Source organism: Sturnira hondurensis, unplaced genomic scaffold, assembly GCF_014824575.4.
Source record: "Sturnira hondurensis isolate 20B ecotype Veracruz unplaced genomic scaffold, ASM1482457v3 Scaffold0014384, whole genome shotgun sequence".
In the NCBI taxonomy this organism is placed as follows: Eukaryota; Metazoa; Chordata; class Mammalia; order Chiroptera; family Phyllostomidae; genus Sturnira; species Sturnira hondurensis.
Window position 1 is genome coordinate 41032990 of NW_028087015.1, and position 10796 is coordinate 41043785.

Sequence of the window (10796 nt, forward strand, 5' to 3'; positions counted from 1 at the left end):
TTTAAACACAATGTCCAAGAAAGGCTACAGAATGCTAGCATTAGAGCACAAATAGCTAGAATTCATAAAAAGTAATTTCCCAAACTCAAAATCTCCTATTTTATCAGAGTGTTTTTAAGAGGACATGGAAGTGAATTTGCATGATAGTTCTTAGTCTATTGCTAAGAAGATAAACTTGGAATTTTTTTACTATAAATTCAGGACCTCAACTGGAGACATGGGGAACAAACCCAGAGGACTGTGTTGAGATCTGGCAACAATGTCTTTAAAAGGTCAGAGCAATGTACATCACACTCAATGTTTGCAATTTCTTAATAACCCTAAATTACCACATTCACCATGAGCACATGACTCTAACAAGGACATCTGAGTTCGATGTGACTGACTTGGCTGAGGATCTCACAAACATGATGAACATTCAACTCACCCCTAAAAAGAAAATGAAGAGCATAAAGAAGACTATGCAGCTCATTGGTATGGTAAATGGAAGGGTCCTGTTTTCATGCCTTCTCAGCCTGTGTGTTACCTCAGACACACCCTATCCCTAAGTTTCTTCTTCTGTATAAAAGGAGGAAACTTCAAAAGAGCCAACAAATAGAAGTTTGGAGCTGTTCTAGCGGAAATCAACAAGACAGCAGGAGAAGTCTATTACTTAGTCTCCTCTTTGATTCTTTCAATTTCTCCTCTGTTTATAGAGGTGGCCACAGATGAACCTCGGCAGAACCCAAAGGCTCTGCAGAACCCAGAGCCACAACTAAGAGGCTAAGTGATTTCTAGCGCCCCTTGTTGCAACGTTCACTTCCACCTGTCTGCGACGTCTGTGTAAAAACAGACACTGATCACACTGGCACCTTGCATACAGTAGGGGCTTGATGAGGGTCGAGTAAGTCAAACTTGAATTGTATGATTGCCCAACAATCTAGTAAAACCTTTGGAATGGCAGGTATTGCTAGGACTTGGCTCATTCATTTTTTAGCAAGTAGATCAAATTACAAACCAATATTAAAAATTAAGGCACCCCTTAATTAATTGTATGATTTGGCTCCCATTATTAATCCAAGGAAGCCACTGAGTCCTTCCATATCTTACCCACCGTCACAGCTAAACTGAGTATAAATCAGCTTCTAAAGCAAAGTTGACAATTTGGGGGTGTCAAGACATGAAACCCCAGGAACTGAGGCCGTCCTTCTTTAGTGGCTGTCACTGTTAGACCTAAGGCTTATGAGCTGTCCACAGCAAAGTCCCACCTTTGACTGGAGAAACAGAAAAAGTGAGCTATTAGGGCAGCAAAACAGCTAAGTCAGATGCACAGAAAGCAGCAGAGGTGGGAGACAGAGGGAACTGTGGCCGCATCTGGGGCCCTGTCCCTGGAGTGAAGGCATGGCCCTTGGGGTCTGCCAGGGACAGTTACGGAGTCCCTTTTCAGCTCAAGGCAGTTAGATTGCAATGTATCAAGCAACTAAAAAATATACAGGGTGTTCACAAATGAATAAGGCGTCCTAGCCCAGAAACATCTCTAGGAGTGAATTTGTAGAGACAATTCATCATATCCCAGGGCAGACAGAAGGTAGTAAACCTCACGCTCGCGTAGCTGTCTACTCTGTCTCCTTTCAGCTACGGTAACCAGGTTGCCCCAGAAAGCCCAGCCTGCTCACTCTGCCCCAGCACACTGTGCAGTGAGCCCCCCCACCCCCCGCCATTGCCGAAACTGTCCTGGTTTGGACAACAACCTGTGTGTCCCTTCACTCAAGGCTAGATCATACGGCCAGCCCCAGTGCTGCCAGTCTGTTCCCTCCAATTCTATTGCTTTCAATTCTGCTTTCGCTGCTGTTTTTATTATTTGCTGCCATGTATTTGGCAAAGCACTTGTGAGTGAGTGCAAATACCAGGAAGTGTGGAGCTAGGCGAAAGGTTAGAAAAAAAATCCATAAAATAATTTAAAAATCCATAATGTAAAAAATCCATAAAACAGTACCAAATAGTATATAATATCAACAATAACAAATGAAGCAGCACTTGTAAGGCACTATGAACAACTCTGGAACACCATCAGCTCTAAATATTAGAAACTACGATCATTATGCAAATGAATAAGACTACCTCAACAGTTATTACAAAGTTAAAAGGCGTAAAATAAACACTATAATTTATCTCCAGAATATGTAAGTAAAAGCAAAAAATATTCCCTGATGCCAGCAATCCGAAGCAAATTTTATTCTGAGTTCTTCCTGAAAAGAGATTTATCTAACAACTGCAATAGAATTATCCACCTTGCTTTTTTGGTGTCCCATCACAGGAAAGGCAAGGATGTATTGTAAATGGAATGCAAAACAGAACATGGTTTACCTCAAACTTTCCAGGTAATTGTTTTTTGTTTTTGTTTTTTTTTTTACTTTGAAAGAAGGATGGTAAACAAAGGAACACCAATCAGAAGTTGTTAAGTTTCTCTCTTAACCCCATCAAAAGGAAGATGAGTTTTCTTAATGTTTAAAAAGCCAAAATTACCAGAAAGGAAGAGAGGAAAGTACAGAAAACATATGTATCATTATATCATGATGATGCTAACGAATAAAATTCTATAGTCTCCTTAAGTAGTAGAAAAATAGCTATTTTATCAGTAATATTCTCTTATCTGTCACCCGATTCCTTCCCTCCTGCCAGGTAGCCTTGTGTTACAAACATCAAGTCATCTTAAGTCCTGGGTCCTTTCAAATACTAATGTAGGATATATTAATAATAAACAAAAATACCGGAGATTTCTTCACCATTTTCCCGAGAACACCAAGTAATCTCTACTCTTTCACAGCATTCCTTGGAAGAGGATCCAGGTGGGCATCGTTACTTCTACTATACGGAGAGCTCAAGAGAAGCTGAGTAAACTCTCCCAGAACATGGTGGCTGAACCGGAATCACAACCCTGCCATTCTTGTCATCACCTAGTGAAGGGAAAAAGAATTATGGAGGAAAAATCTCTGGGAAAATGGGTCTTAAATTGCTTATTTATATGTTATAAAAGGGTTTGTGGGCCCCCTTTTAACACAAATAATCAAGCATGGTACATCGCCATTGCAATTCTGTAAATGTAATTTTGGTGTAGAGGTGTGTGTTATGAAAATGGAATTATACCATCCATGTCATTTTATCGCCTGCTATTTTTGGCTGGCAGCATATTGCGAACAACCACTGCTCATCTATATCAACGTTTGCAACAGTTGCAACGTATTCTACTTATAAATATACCCTAACTTTTCTTACTTTTGGAAATTTATTTCCCAGAGTCAGGAATAAATATGCTTCTTCGGAAAACACACCACAGAACCCTTCACAAAACAATGAATGCAGATTGGTTCCCTCCGCAAACAACTGACAGACACTCAAACAGGACTCTCCATCATCGTCACACTCAAGCACCAAACATTGGGGTAGAACATGAGCAAAAAAAGCTGGCATCACAGCAGTGTGTGGTCAGCCATTCTTACAAACTGAGGTAATATTTTTCTAGAGGTTAATTTGGTTAAATATATCCAAAATCCAAAAACTGTAAATCCCCTTTACCCCAAAGGTCCTCTTCTAAAAATGTATCCTCCGTTCGTATGCGACAAGTTACAGAGGTGTTTGTACAAGGATATTTACGGCAGGGAGTTAAGTAACAGTGAGAGAGCCATCTAGACGTCCATGAAAAGAGAACAGTTTAAACAAATTAAGATACATCCAAAGTGAATACACTGAAGCCTTAAAAGTGATGATACAGATTATGGAACATATTCCAGATATATTTGTAACTGATCATGTTTAAAAAACAGGCTACATCAACATGTATGATGTAGAGGCATTACAACAATAAAACCCAAAATATTATACTAGGAGTGAGCCTCTCAGGGTTATGAGACTACTGCAGATTTTTTTCTCCATGTTCATTGGATTTTCTAATTTATATTTAGTGAACACAGAATACTCACCCAAAGTAGAAACAAACACATACGTGTTTAATAGAGTGGGGTACGTATGCTGTTACAAAGCTAAAGAGAGAGTGCTCTTGGGGCCCCTCCCTCATCCTGAAGCGGAGAGGAAGACTGGGTATCGCCTCCCCAGCCAGAGCCTCACGCTGGGCCTTCCAGGGCACAGGGAGGTTAGCCTGGCTGAAAGACAAAGGGAAAGAGCACGGGAGGCTGGGGGAAAGCCTTGGAGATGCGACAGCAGAGCCCAATCGAAGCAGCATGCGTGGCTCGTGCGCAGCCAAGAGGGCAATCAAAATAAGAAATAAAAGTGTCCATTAAATTTTAGAATAGAGGAGTTCAATTTGGACCTAAGCTTGAGTTGTTCTGGTGAAGGCAGAAGTCAGATGGTCGCAAGCTAAGGAATGAATGGAGGCAAGAGACTGCTGATGAAGGTAAACAGTGTCGAGAGAGACAGACAGACAGACACACACAGAGAGAGACGGACAAAGACAAAGAGAGACAGGAAGAGAGAAAGATGTAACAGGGAGTTGGATATTGGGTTATGAAATTTTATTGGATTGGCCAAAAAGTCTGTAGTGCTTAGCTGTCTTCATTCAAAACACTTTTGTTAGGTTTTATTGTGTCAACTGTCATATCAGTGTGGATTAAAAAATTTATCAAAATTGGTAAATTTTTGTGTAGCCATTTCAATAATGAAGATGGAAGGAAAATACGCAGCATTTTCAGCATATTATGCTGAAAAAAGAAAGATAAAAATGCAACTGAAAGACACAAAAAAGATTTGTACAGTGCATGGAGAAAGTGCTGATTGATCGAATGTGTCAAAAGTGGTTTGGGAAGTGTCATACTGGAGATTTCTCACTGGATAATGCTCCCTGGTCAGATAGACAATTTGAAGTTGATACCAATCAAATTGAGACATTAATTGAGAACAATCAATGTTATACCATGTGGGAGATAGCTGACATACTTGAGATATCCAAATCAATAAAGTTATTGGTGAAAATGAAAAATGCGTCTTTTATTATATGGAAAAAGTGATACGGACTGTTTGGACAACCCAGTGTTTTCCAAGATGGGACGGCTACAGGATGCTGACAGAGAGAAAAGCCTGTGTAGAGGAAGAGGCAGGATGACTTGCGGAGAGAAAGGAAACAGAGGGTGTGGAGGACCATTTGAGCTTTCCAGTCGGGGTGGTGAGGAGGCATCCGGAATGGGAGTGGGGGGGCTGAGGGCCCCAGCAGACAGGTAAGTGACAGCGCACAGAATGAGCCCTCTGCTGCAAAATGCAAAGCCAACTCAGAGAAGGAAACACTTTTCACTTTCTTACAACTGAGTTGCTGAGGACAGAAGAACCCAGGAAGTGCTTGGTATAACCAGAAAACGTGATGGAAATGAAACAGAGCTTGAGTACCTCACCTCTGTGTGACGACAAAAACACTCTGTGACATCTCTGTAACCTCACCTGGAGAAAGGCAGACAGTGTTAGAAAACACAAACACAAACATAGCAATGCTTAAGCAATGGCAGGGTCATTAGGAGGAAAGCCATACAAGATTTGGAACCTTCATCGAGAGAAAAAGAAAGCCTACTGAAAGAAACGTTTTACATTAGTGGCTTCTAGTCTTCCTGAGTATGAAAATATTTTTTAATATCAAAAATGTTTGAGAACACATATAATAGTGACTGAATGTTTGATAATTATTGATTGGGAACGCACGTTATGATAAGAAGCATTCAAAAATTGAAATTAAACAAAAGTTAACTTGCATTTTGTTCATCTCAGCAGCATCCATATATTTTTGGTATTTATGTGCAACGTCACATATTTGCCACACAGCATCTTTGAACCACCAACAACTATGCCACACCTCCTGGGGTCAGGAATCCTCTGATCACATTTAAGAACCATTGCCCTGATGGGTAAAACCTTAAATTGGATGATAGGCATCTCATTACCTAATACCCAAAATGTAGAACTGAAATATGAAGCTTGAAAGAGGTATTTTAGAGCATAAGTAGTCTTCTTGAAAGATGTGCAAACACTACCTCAGAAACAGTTTAAGATAAAAAACGGGTTGTTTCTAAAATGTGTATATAAGCCACTGGATGATATTTCTTCAGTAAGTTTTAAAGAAACATTGCTTTTTCAGAGGCTACAACCTCTGTGGGGACTTCAGGCGGTACCACTGGGCTCTGGTGTGACAACTTCTTGGCGCTGCTGAGCCCAGTAAACTGCAATTAACCTTCTCAGTGTTAATTCTCACAGTTGCATCTGGATCAGGCATAATATAGAGGCACACAAATGTTCAAAATAGCCTTGAAGAGTGAATGAATGAATCAATCAATCAATCAATCAATAATCAATGAGAGCAAGTCATGGAAATTAGAACTCTAGAACTCAATGATTTTACCATCCTACAGATCATTTGAAATATAAAAATCACTTAAATTACAGAGTTCTAAGAATAAATTTCACCTGAATGTCCAGAAAAGGTAAAAACAGCAGATTAGAGTGAAACAGAATGATTTAGATGCACTTTTTCGCCCTGAAAATGCATTTTGGAATTTGCATACACACACTCCCAGTAAAGGAAAGCCCAGTCCGTTGAAAGCCCTTTCCTGCTGTCCGGGCAGATCAGAAACTGCCCGTTCAGGCCCCACGTGCAACCTGCCTTTGAATGCAGTGACCTCCCCCTGGACCGCGGTCTCCATAACTTACTCAAGGGCTTCCGGAGTAGCCATTCAAGATTGAAGAGCAGATGGAAAACATACTTACAACCCATATGAACAGCACATGTTCTAGAAAGTCTGCTTGTGTCATTAAATAAGAATAATGGGACCATTTTAGTCAATCAGTCAATACATAAATAAAATTTTAAAAATTTAGTAAGTTGCAGTGGAAAAGTTTGCACATATTTCAATGAAAAAACCAAGCAGTACATGGTGTATTACGTGTTTTGTTTTAAAGAGGACTGTGCAGAGCCCAGTTTCTGGCTTTGGCTCAGTGAATGGCTGCGTGACCTTGGTGAAATCACCCCTCTGGCTCCCAGGTTCCTCTCTGGCAATATGTGAGGTGAGCAGAGTGATCGTTAACGTCTTCATGGGCTCAGAAACTTCCACGGCTCTCTCACTTTTGAGAAATTTTATTTCTCTTCCATATTATTCTTTATATTAAGAAGAGAAAACAGTAAAATTTTCCATTGTGGTTCACCAAAGACATCAGCCAAAACATCTTTTCATTCATTTAACTAAGCCCGTAAAATGCTCCTGAATTGCTCCTGGGACTTACACTACCTTTCCACATTCTGGAATACAAGGACAAGACTGGAGTCACTATACCCCAGCAACTTAAGATGTATATGTTAAGAAAAAAAGCTAACTCATCCCTTATTTTAACATACAACTAGATGCATCAGAATTAGCAAGTCCTAGAAGCACTGAGAAGATACCAAGAGCTATCCTCAAATATCTTAGAATCAGGACAGGGGCAGGCAGATAACTCGACTTTCACAATTCCCTGTGATAATTTCTAAGGTAAAGCCAATTATGCACAGTGGAGTTCTACATTACGTTGTGATTATTTGATTGTGTCTGTCTCCCACTAGATCACAGGTGGCAAACACAAGGCCCACAGGCTGACTCTCGCCCTGCACCTTGTTTTCTCCAGCCCGGCACCTTGACTCTACCCGGTGGCAACGCTGAGTTCCTTGCCCCTAGTTAAGGAGTAGTTACATGTACACAGTCCTAAAATTACATTCGGCCCTTTGAAGGCCACCGTGAGGCTGATGTGCCCCCCCACACCCGTGGAGGTGAGTTTGACACCCCTGCACTGGATTCCGAGCTCCATGAAAGCAGACATCTAGATTTTTCTGGTCACCATTTCCCTAGGGTTGACCTTGAGCACATGACCTTGAGCACATGATTGGTGCTCAAACAATGACCGTTTCAAGAATAAAAGGATAAATGAATGGCCAGGTAACAAGGGCATAAAGGAAGTGAAAGTCTACTCGGAAATAGGCGCAGGTAAGGGCAAGGTTAGAGGCCACACTCTTAAATCCACATTGTTTCCTCATCTGTTGTTTTCTTCATTATAGTGAAGAAATGAAGAACAAAATTTATATACTTCTATTCCCCTTGTTCACTCCAAAACACATTTCTAACATTACAGAGCCAGGGCATTTATAAAAACGAATAATTTTCTATGTGGAACTCAATGTCGAAAACCTTCAAAATTTTGACCCATTTGTCTACTGATGGGCACTTAGTCTGCCTGGAATAGTGGAATACTGTACAGCATAAAAAAAAAGAAGTAACTCCTACATTTTGCAACAACAGCATGGATGGAACTGGAGAATATTATGGTAAGTGAAATAAGCCAGTCGGTGAAAGACAAACACCATATGATCTCACTTATAAGAGGAATCTAATGAATAAAATAAACTAACAAACAAAATAGAACCAGAAGCATGGAGACATGGAACAGAGTGGCAGTGACCGAAGGGAGGGGGAGGGGACTAAGGGAGGAAAGAAATGGGAGGGACTAGCTAAAGAACATGTACGAACAACCCACAGACATGGACAACACTGTGCAGATTGACTATGGGAGTGTTGGGTGACTGCGGGCAGAGGAGAGCAAAGGGGGAAAAATTGGGACGACTATAATAGAATAACAACAAACAATCTTTTAAAAAACAAATTAAATACAAACTTTGAATTTATGTAAATAAAAAACAAACAGTCCAGATGGTAACTACTAGGACTTTTGTTTTTGGTTTACACATGTGACATATTTTGGGAGCAACACCACCAAAAAAAGGACAAAATGTCAAATTAAAAACCACTTTAGGTTTATTGCTATCGACATTTTGTATTTGCTATGGGGCTAAGAGCACAGGTTCTAGAACCAGGTCCATTCTCTCTGGATAATGAGGCCTTTAGCCCCTTACCTAACCTCTTTTTTGCATCAGCTTCCTCACATGAGAAATAAAATAATACAGCTCCACTGAGTAGTTATGAACATTAAATGATTTACTATGTGTAAAACTCTCAGAAGAGTGCCTGTCACATGGTAAGCTGTGAGTAAGTATTTGCAAAATCCATAAATAAACAAAATCAATATATTATAAGCTTACTTCATTCAGTTAGGGAAGTAAAGAACATATGGTGGAAACAATTCTTTTAGAATTATGTAGGTGAATTTTTCAAAGAAGAAGATAATAGACTCAGAAAAACTCAAATTAAAGTAAATTGGTTGAATAGTAAGCTTGAAAATAAAACACACTTTTAGAACATGATCATATGAGCTGAAGCAAGACACTGAACCACTTTCATTTCTCAACTGAAAAATTCCCCTGCAGGAAAATGATGACTCAAAGTTAGAAAGGATATTAACTGTGGTGTTAGTTTTGAAATAGTGCGTGAAGATGATTTTTAAAGGTATCAGACTTGACAAAACTCAGTGAAAAGAAGTAAAAACCTATTCAGTAATTGCATTCATAATGCTTGAAAATACTACTGAAAGAGCAGGCACGATAGCAGTGACTCCTACTCCTAACCATGTACCACAATTATCTGGGGAGCTCGGTCAAAACTGACCCCCATGAAATGCTGATTCAAGAGGCCTGAGGTAGAGTCTGGGGGCATTTGTGTGTTAATTCTCCCAGTGGTTTCTGGGTACAGCCAGGTCAGAGTGAATGGACTGAACACTTGTTGCCGAGAGGTTTCCAGCCATGGGTGGCTGCATCGTCCCTACCGCCTTCAGCCTTGTTACCGATAATGACGTCACAAGTCATCAATAGCACGCAGGCCAAAGTCATGAGACAGGGAAACATGTTGCTTGACCAACCCAAGAGTCCAATACAGGCCACAAAAAATGAACTATAAATCTCATGATAAATGAACCTGCCTTTAGGTTCAAAAGTCAAATACAAAATTGCAATAAACAGCTGCGATGAAAAACGCTTTCACAGCTTTGCAGTTGAAAATATTTCCTAGATGTTTTGCCATCAGACACACAGACTACAGGGTGATACAGATGTCCGCAAGCTGACAGTCCCCACTCGACTACCTCAAACCACCTCTAAAGCATCATGTCCTCAACTGGAGTTTTGTCTTACGAAGGAGTTTGTCTACACTAAGTTCTACCGAGCAGGCACCAGTAAGGCCAGATTGTTAAAATGTTGGAATGTCTGACACCCATTGGTAAATAGCTGCTGCTTACAGCCTCCTGTCATTTCAGCCCCTCACCCAGGACCTCACCCCCTCCCCACACCAAAGCCAGGTCCCCATCTGGATGGGCTGCTCCCTGTGACAGCTGTACTGTTAATATTTTTAAAATAGAAATACCAAAAAAGCTATGAATGAGGGGCTAGTAATTGCCTAGAAATTGTATCAGAGGAAGAATCATGGAAGTTGAGCCTTGAAAGAAGAAGACTTGAAATCGGACAGGGAGAGGAGAAACCTGAGCAGTGCCACCTTTAAACTGATGAACAGGCTCACATGGGAAACAGATGGGATTTTCTCATGAAACTCCAGGAGGAGAAATCACACACAATGATTGGAAGTGACCAGGAAGCTGACATCAGCTCCCTACGAGGAAGAACTTTTGAATGCTGCGCTTCCCACGGTGGAGCCGGTTTGGTGAGAGCAGTGAGTCTCCCAGAGCCACGTGGAAGGAAGCGATGACTGAGTGGATGACACCTCGGCAGGTGCTTCTTCTCCAGATGGTGAATTCAAGAGGCCACTAGTTCCCAAATCAGAACGCCCCTCTGTGTCTTCAGTGGAACTATTTTTAATACAATGGTAAGTGTGCAGCAAAAGAGCGTTAACAGTACA